This window comes from Pinus tabuliformis, chromosome J, assembly GCF_031772625.1.
Source record: "Pinus tabuliformis cultivar Carrire ecotype Pingquan chromosome J, CPIR1, whole genome shotgun sequence".
NCBI classification, from domain to species: domain Eukaryota; kingdom Viridiplantae; phylum Streptophyta; class Pinopsida; order Pinales; family Pinaceae; genus Pinus; species Pinus tabuliformis.
The window spans coordinates 1,494,879,096-1,494,885,701 of NC_142295.1; the positions used below are offsets into that span (position 1 = coordinate 1,494,879,096).

The 6,606-nt window shown below is 29.9% G+C and overlaps 1 pseudogene across 1 annotated transcript; it reads left to right on the forward strand.

The window, feature by feature from the left end:
• The first annotated feature begins 286 nt into the window (after window positions 1-286).
• LOC149233082 (histone H2B.7 pseudogene) lies at window positions 287-1,340 on the forward strand (annotated as a pseudogene). Its single transcript, XR_016248213.1, has 2 exons — window positions 287-803; window positions 931-1,340. The product of XR_016248213.1 is annotated as a histone H2B.7 pseudogene (transcript).
• Window positions 1,341-6,606: the final 5,266 nt, after the last annotated feature.

Below are 6,606 nucleotides of genomic sequence, written 5' to 3' on the forward strand. Positions count from 1 at the left end.
CAATTATTAGATCTACTTATAAATCCTTTTCAAAATTCACCATGTTTTTGTTTTTTAAAACTTTAAAATATGAAAAAAAAGATGAGAGAGAAAATCACGGAATCGTTTTAAATGAAGACACGAGATCGCTATTTCACCCGCTCAAAAAATCAATGCACGGAGATCGCTATTTCAACCGATCAAAAGATTGAAATCTACGGCTGAGATTAAACGAAATCCAGCGATCCGTGCCGAACTCAACCGACCAATAGAAGAGCACAATCCTAATATAAATACACATTCCGATTCCCTAAATTCTTCACCCTGCATTTTTCTGACGCAATAGTGTTGTCGAGTTTAGAGTTTTTTCCTTTTGCGATTCGAAGTTCAGCAATGGCGCCCAAGGCAGCAGAGAAGAAACCAGCAGAGAAGAAGCCTGTGGCGGAGAAAGCTCCTGCTGAGAAGAAGCCGGCTCCCAAGGCCGAGAAGAAGTTGCCCAAGGAAGGAGGAGACAAGAAGGGCAAGAAAAAGCATAAGAAGAGCGTGGAGACCTACAAGATCTATATCTTTAAGGTTCTCAAGCAGGTCCACCCTGATATTGGTATTTCCAGTAAGGCCATGGGGATCATGAATAGCTTTATCAATGATATCTTCGAGAAATTAGCGAGCGAGGCATCGAAACTCGCCCGCTACAACAAGAAGCCCACAATTACTTCACGGGAGATTCAGACCGCTGTAAGGCTTGCTCTTCCAGGGGAGCTCGCGAAGCATGCCGTCTCAGAGGGCACAAAGGCCGTCACCAAGTTCACCAGTGCTTGAACTCGGTATTGTCTTTGAATTAATTTAAATGGTGTTTTTTGACACCACAGTTACTGTGGAACTTTGAATGCAGCCTTTTGAGTTTTAGCTTTTGATTCTAATTGTATGTGTTTTGTCTGGTGCTGGGTTTAGGGGCCATGGGGCTTTGAAACAGTTTTTTGAGGCTCGCCCTTTCTTTCCTATGGCGTATATGTTTCTGGTGTTGGATTCGAGGGCTGTGGATTGGTACTCTATTTTTCAAATTGCTTATATCATTTTAAACCTATTTTATTTTCATTATAATTTTGAAAGAGTTTGGATTGGAACAAATTGAAATGATGTAAGCATCATATTGCTCTTCGGAATTCTCAAGAATGAGGTTAGAATTGTTATAGTATTATTTTTTTTACTGCAGCCTGTTTGGCTTTATGGTACCCTGTAGCTTATTTTTATCAAACTGGTAACAGCATCGCAAACTCTTGCTCAGTTTTAAACCATGATATTGTATCTGTTCTCGATTTCTAAAGACGTTGAAATGAACCTCCTCAACTGTTGCGGTTTCAGTTGATTGCGTAATCAGTGTTAAATTGTGAGGGTATATATGTTTGCAGTTTTTATTGATTTAAGTAGTAATTTCTCCAGTAGGGATGTATCCTCTCTTGTTGGCTTTTATAGAAGGGGGTTGTGTGATTTGGTTTTATATATAGAGAAGTGCTTCTTTTTTCGTTTTAAGTTATTATACATACATAAAAAGTATAGCTTTTTCTTAGTTTCAGAGTGGTTTTTTGGAATGTTTTGAATCATCTAATTGGAATCAAACTAATTTATCCATAGGTTAAATTAGCAGAGATCAAACACATTCAGGATGAAGATAGAAAATGTCGATCATAAGTTAAAATAGTAGAGATTATGTTAACTGATCAATCTATAGTTTAAAATGGCAGAGATCATCCAAATCCAAACGCGAGACTTAAAATGGCAGAGATCATCCAGTCCAAATGTGAGACTTAAAATGGTAGAGATCATCCAATTCCAATAGTTTAAAATGACAGAGATCATCCAATTCCAAATGTAATTGTTAGAAAGAATGTGACTGTCAGTTTAAAATGGCAGAGATCATCCAATTACATAGTTTAAAATGACAGAGACATCCAATTCCAAATGTGAATGTTAGAAAGAATGTTACTGTCATAGTTTAAAATGACAGAGATCTTCTGATTCCAAATGTGATTGTTAGAAAGAATGAGACTGTCATAGTTTAAAATGGCAGAGATCATCGAATTCCATAGTTTAAATCGACAGTGACATCCAATTCGAAATGTGAATTTTAGAAAGAATGTGATTGTCATAGTTTAGAATGACAGAAATCATCCAATTCCAAGTTTTCTTGTTAGAAAGAATGACCGGCATGGTTTAAAAGGGTGGAGATCATCCAGTTAGTCATAGTTTAAAATGGTAGAAATTGTCCAATTCCATAGTTTAAAAGGACAGAGACATCAAATTCCATAGTTTAAAAGGACAGAGGCATCCAATTCCAAATGTGATTGTTAGAAAGAATGTGATTGCCATATTTTAAAATGGCAGAGATCATTTAATTCCATAGTTTAAAATGACAGATCATTCAATTCCAAATGTGATTGTTAGAAAGAATGTGACTGTCATAGTAATTGTTAGAAAGATTGTGACTGTCATAGTTTAAAATGGCAGAGATCATCCAATTCCATAGTTTAAAATGACAGATCATTCCATTCCAAAGAATGTGATTGTTAGAAAGAATGCGACTGTCGTAGTTTAAAATGGTAGAGATCATCCAATTCCATAGTTTAAAATGGCAGAGATCATCCAATTCCAAAATTTGATTGTTATAAACAATGTTACTGTCATAGTTTAAAATGGCAGAGATCATCCAATTCCATAGTTTAAAATGGCCGAGATCATCCATCTCCAAATCTGAGACGAAGATGGAAATAGAAAAACTGATCTATCCATAGTTTAAAATGGCAGAGCATCCAATTCCAAATGTGATAGTTGATGAAGATGGAAATAGAAAAACTGATCTATCCATAGGTTAAAATGGCAGAGCATCCAATTCCAAATGTGATAGTTGGAAAGAATGCGACTGTTAGAAATAATAGGATATTTCAATCAACATTGATAGTAATCTAAATTGATTGTAGCCTAGTTAACGTTGAGATTGATTGTGGTCTAAACTGATTGTAGCCTAACCTAGGTCTTTACTTAATTTAGAGACTACCTAACCTAGTTTAGTGAAAAAAAAGAAATAAATAAAAGTACTCTGATTTTGAATTATATAAACTATTGCCTCCATATATATATATATTTTTTGGGTTATATTTTTTTTTTACACAAATGATAACATTGATAAAAAGATCCTCATTTCTCTTGGAAGATCTCTGCTCCAGATAACCTAGTTCTTGACTTAATATTGAGAATACCTAACCTAGTTTTGAGAAAAACGAAAGGAAATAAAAAGTACTCTGATTTTGAATTATATATAAACTATTGCCTCTGTAATATAATTTTTACGCGAATGATAAGATTGATAAAAATATCCCCATTTCTCTTGGAAGATCTCTGCTCCTTGATAGTATTACCATCACTAGACTACCGAGTGAGATGGTGGAATGGAATGTGTGCATTGTATACCAACATATCTTCTAGTTTTCTTCACTTTGAGATGTTGGAATGGAATGTGCATTGTATCCCAATATATCTTCTCGTTTTCTTCACTTTGGCTTTTAATAGTAGGAGAGCACACTTAGCAGTCGATGCCATAAAGGGGTCCCTATTTTCTGTATTTTTTTATAAATTATTTATTAATGTAGACAATTTAGTGTGGGTCCAGCCATGGCTAAAGAGCTAGGTTGTTTATGAGTTTGGTCTAATATTTGTTTATGCTAAATTATCAATTTTTATTATATAAATAAATCATAAATAGTTAAAATTGTGAGTTTTTTTTAATATAATTAAAATTTGTAATATGTTATTGAACATAGGGGAGTTGAGTTTGAAATACACCATAAATAGTCAAACTTAGATTTTTTCTTTTTTCATATATAAGTTAGAGGTATCTATTGGTTTACATGTTTTAATAGTAATTGAATTTTTTTTACAGCAATATTTGCTTTTCTAGATTAAAAAGCATAATTAGCATAATTAACCACAAGCACATTAATTAACCACAAGCACATTGTGTTCGAGTTTGAATAAAGCATAATAGTTAAAATTGACCGTCTGTTCGAGTTTGAATAAATCATAATATTTAAAATTGAAAGTTTGTTTATATATGATTTAGACATCTATTGGTTTACAGGTATAAAATTTTAAGTAACTTGATTAAGACTTAGATTTATTTATTGGTTTACATGTATAAAATTTTAAGTAACTTGATTAAGACAGACTTATCTATTAGTTTACAGGTATAAAATTTTAAGTAAGACTTGGACTTATGTATTCCAAGTAACTTGATTAAGACTTGGACTTATCTATTCGTTTACAGGTGTGAAATTTTAAGTAACTTGATTAAGGACTTATCTATTGGTTTACAGTTTTTTTTAGTAATTTCTTAGCAAAAAGCAATTTTAATTTTATTTCATGGTTTTGTTTTTATTTGTAAATTGAAAACCATAATTAACCACAATTTTTGTTTGTAGATTGGAAAGCATAATTAATCACAACCACATTGTGTTTGAGTTTGAATAAATCATTTTGTTTGTAGATTGGAAAGCATAATTAATCACAACCACATTGTGTTTGAGTTTGAATAAATCATAATAGTTGTCAGTAGATTGGAAAGCATAATTAACCACACCCACATTGTGTTTGAGTTTGAATAAATCATAATAGTTATCATTGACAGTTTGTTTCTATCTGATTTAAACTTAGATTTATCTATGATTTAGACTTGGACTTATTTATTAGTTTAAAAGTATAAAATTAAAATTTTATTTCATGATTTTGTTTATTTCTTTATGATTTAGACTTAGTCTTTTCTATATGGTTTAGACTTAGATTTATCTATTAACTTACAAATATAAAATTTAAATTTTATTTCATGGTTTTGTTTTTTTGATTTTATTTGTAAATTAAAAAGCCTAATTAATAACAAATACATTGTGTTTGAGTTTGAATAAATCATAATAGTTAAAATTGACAGTTTGTTTCTATATGATTTAGACTTAGATTTATTTATTGGTTTTTAAGTAACTTGATTAACATTATTTATTTGATTTAGAATTGGACTTATCTATGGGTTTCCAAGTATAAAATTTAAATTTTATTTCATGGTTTTGTTGGTTTCTATATGATTTGGACTTATATTTATTTAGGTTATGTAGACTTAGACTTATATATTGGTTTACAAATAAAATTTAAATTTTATTTCATGATTTTGTTTTTTTGATTTAGGCTTAGACTTTTAGACTTATATCTATGTGATGTTTTTAAGTAACTTGATTAAGACTTAGACTTAAGTATAAAATTTAAATTTTATTTTATTTTTTGTTTGTTTGTTTCTATATGATTTAGACTTATCTATGTGATGTAGACTTAGATTTATCTATTGGTTTACAAGTGAAATTTAAATTTTATTTCATGGTTTTGTTTTTTTGATTTAGACTTAGACTTTTGGACTTATCTATGTGATGTAGACTTAGACTTATCTATTGGTTTACAAATAAAATTTAAACTTTATTTCATGGTTTTGTTAATGATTTACAGATAAAATTTAAATTTTATTTCATGGTTTTGTTTTTTGATTTTGTTTGTAAACTAAAAAGCATAATTAACAACAAACATTTATTTCATGGTTTTGTTTTTTTGATTTTGTTTGAGTTTGAATAACTCATAATAGCTAAAATTGATGGTTTGTTTCTGTATGATTTAGACTTGGAATTATCTATATGATTTACACTTAGATTTGTTTATTGGTTTTCAAGTAACTTGATTAAGACTTAGACTTATTCATTGATATTATATTATATTATAGTAATTCCCAGTAAAAGCAAATTTTATTTCATGAGTTATCTATTGGTTTAATATATATAATAATTTTCAACAAAAACAAATTTTATTTCATGGTCTTGTTTTTTGGTTTTTTTGTTTTTCTGTATTTATTTTGTCTTATTTTAATTTATTTTCAGAGGAGTGTTTGAGGTTTTGGATAGATGGTGATTGGGGTATTTTATTTCATGGTTTTGTTTTTTGTTGGTCTGTATTTATTTTATTTTAATTTGTTTTCAGAGGAGTTTATGAGGTTTTGGATAGATAGTGATTGGTGTCTTGTTAAGGCATTTTTTGATATATAGTCACTGGTTCAATTCTTTATCTTTATCTTAATTGAGATCATATATTAAACATGGACACGATAAAGATGTGTAGTCTAATCAAACTTACAAAAAAATTTATTTTCTAAACAAAGTTTCTGAACTAAATTGAAATTAACTTTAATCTTAATATATTCATCATAAACGTTAATATGTTTGTCTTCTTGAACTTTAACTCTAATATTGATGATAAGTTCCTCTTGTGAGAGGAATGTCCATATAGCCTATTGATTATTTCACTTTTGATGTACTTTTCAAAAGGTTCCACGTGCTTTGGGTATAATAATATTCCAATTCTTAAGCAATCACACATTCCAATTCTTAAGCAATCAGACATTGGGCATAATAATATTCCAATTCTTAAGCATTCACACATTTGTTTTTATTGGTATTGATTACCAATTCCTCATTGTTAAAGTTACTCGAATGTTTTTCGAACAAGTTGTTTTAAATTTCAGGTTACAAGGGAATAACATTTTTAAAC